The 2,845-nt window shown below is 42.3% G+C and overlaps 1 pseudogene across 1 annotated transcript; it reads left to right on the top strand.

Moving 5' to 3' along the window:
* The first annotated feature begins 603 nt into the window (after positions 1-603).
* Positions 604-2,598, top strand: LOC117676511 (cation channel sperm-associated protein 2 pseudogene; annotated as a pseudogene). Its single transcript, XR_015733458.1, has one exon. The product of XR_015733458.1 is annotated as a cation channel sperm-associated protein 2 pseudogene (transcript).
* Positions 2,599-2,845: the final 247 nt, after the last annotated feature.

Genomic DNA, 2,845 nt, shown 5'->3' with positions numbered 1-2,845 from the left:
ACATGCTATACAATATCAAAAGTAAGTAAATAGATATGAACAGAGAAGATGTTCTTGTTTTGATAACTTCATTATCTAAGCCCAAACCAGTTGAGATAAAAGGCACAGTTGGTTTCTTTACATTTTTTTTTAGATTAACAAGCAAGATTGGAAAAAAGTATCTTCATCATCCTTATTTAATTGATGGAGAGTGGAAATGCCCAGGTAAAAGCTGGTAATTGGTATACCTTCTCAGCTGATCTCACAATACAAAGAAGAAGGGGTCAACCTATTGTCCAAAGAACCCAAAATCAGGACAAGAAGCAATGGATTGAAACTCATGAAGGGAAGATCCAACCTAAAAATAAGGAGAAATTAATTTAATCGGTGGAACGACTTGCCTCCAGAAGCTGTGGCTGCTCCAACACTGGGAGCTTTTAAGAACAGATTGGACAACCATTTGTCTGAAATGGTATAGAGTTTCCTGCCTGAGCAGGGGGTTGGACTAGAAGACCTTCACAGTCCCTTCCAACTCTGTTATTCTTTATGTTTTAGTATAATTCTGTTAGTTGAAAATTCCTGCAAGTTAAATAAACTATGGCCCTAAACTCATTACATACTGATTTCTGTCTTCCTTCTAGTCTAGGTCTCCATGGATCAGTGGGGGCAAACATCTTGTCTATGAATTGTAGAAATTAAGAGATCCTACTGATATCAAGGCAGCTTAATAGAACGTTGGAGTCATTCTTCTCAACTATGAGATCACTGTTGAAACAACTGAGGAACTTCTAGATTTTTCTGTGTGGAGTTGGAGCAGCAAACAGGTGCCATGCTGCCTTTTGCCCCACCTAAGAAAACTCCCAAACTTGACTTGAATCCCCGTGCGGATGCCATTCGCTCTAAGCTGATCTATACATTTTACCTGATTGATCACTTTGAGGGGCTGAGCCATGCGGTGCCACGGTATAACATACAAGATTTTCTGGATTCCAAGAAGCGAAAGAAACTGATGCTCATGGATCACCACCAATTGGTTCGCTTCCATGTCGTGCCCACCCGGAACATCATGGTGACTCAAGAGAAACGCTGGCGCAACTGTATCGAGGTGCGTTGCAGCCGTTGGCCCCCTCTTAAGATGTGGGTGTCTTCAGTTCTGAACAGCCAAACATTCAAAGGCTTTATCATCTTTCTTATCTTCTTGAACATGGTAGTCCTCATGATCTCAACGGAGATCATGGGGAAGAGGGGAATCACCTATGTGAAAATTACCAGGGTCCTGGAGGTGATCATTTGGATCATTTTACAGATCTTTGTGACGGAGATTGGGTTGCATTGGTTTGTGAGCTTTCAGAGATACTGGAAAAATCCCTGGAATATCTTTGATTTCATAGTGACCATCATCTCCATTATACCAGAAGTCATATATCCATTTAAGAAGTACCAGAGTGTGACAACTCACCGACTTCTGCTGTTAAGCCGTGTACTGCGTTGCCTAAAGCTCTTTCCTAGAGTCCGACAAGTCCGAGTTCTCATCATGGCTATTGCCAAAGCCCTGAAAGCGATGGCCTTAATTTTGGTTCTCCTTGCCTTCCTCTTCTACGTCTTTGCTTTGTCAGGCATCTACTTTTTTGAGAGTTACACCCAATCAAGCAGGATGGACCTGACTTACAATATGTATTTCATGGACATGCCCAATGCTCTAGTAACCATCTTCATTCTTTTCACCATGGACCACTGGTACGCTCTGTTACAAGATTCATGGAAAGTCCCAGAGATAAACAAGGTGATCAGTGGTATATTTATCTGCCTATGGCTTCTGATTGGGGCGTTTATTTTTAGGAATCTCTTTGTTGCCATTATGGTCACCAATTTCCAGAACATCCGAAGTGACCTAAGTGAAGAGGTGAGACAGATAGAGACTCAGACACAAGCTGACAAATTCAAAATGGAGATCATGGAAAAGAGATTCAGCCAGATTCGATCTATGGACAAAGACATTACATTCAGAGAAAGGTTCACCATGGACCCCGCATTAATTCAAACTGCAGACAATCCAGATTTCAGCTACGATGAAATGTCTCCTGGAATTTTGGACTGGGAGACTTACATCCACAAGAACCTACCAGGACTGTATGCTGCTGATGAAGACGAACAGGTGCTTTGGCCACGTGACTCCCTCTTCCGCTACTTTGAGTTGTTGGAGAAGTTGCAGCATAACTTAGAGGAACGTAAGGAACTTCAGCAATACATGGTGCTGGCTCTTTCCAACCTTGAGGACAAGTAGCACGGACCATGCATACATCCATAAGAACCTACCAGGACTCTCTGCTGTCGATGAAGATGAGCAGGTACTTTGACCACGTGATTCCCTCTTCTGCTACTTTGAGTTGTTGGAGAAGTTGCAGCATAACTTAGAGGAACACAAGGAATTTCAGCAATACATGATGCTGGATCTTTCCAACCTTGAGGACAAGTAGCATGGACCATGCAAGCTTTGGGAGAGAAAAGCCAAAGCAAATGAAACTCTTGGCTTTGTACCAGCCTCTCCCCCTCCCTCCTCCATCCAAAGGTCTCTAGATAAGACACAAGAATACTATTAAAATATATTGTATATCACCATTTTAGCCATTGTTTATCCATTGCAGAATGAGGGCCTCTTCCGCAGGTTTCCAACCAATATGGTCCTGTACTTTTTTTTTTTTTTTGCCAATTGGGCCCATAATACTTGCTGATGCCATCAATCCATCTTGTTTTAGGTCTCTTTCGTGGACACTTTTTATCAAGTGGGATCCATTCTGTGACTGCTTTGGTCCACCTGCCATCAGTTCTTCTTGCTATGTGACCAGCCTATTTCCATTGCAATTCT

This window comes from Pantherophis guttatus, chromosome 3 (genome assembly GCF_059756535.1).
Source record: "Pantherophis guttatus breed Tessera chromosome 3, ASM5975653v1, whole genome shotgun sequence".
Lineage (NCBI taxonomy): Eukaryota > Metazoa > Chordata > Lepidosauria > Squamata > Colubridae > Pantherophis > Pantherophis guttatus.
This window is presented reverse-complemented; position numbering and strand designations above follow the sequence as displayed.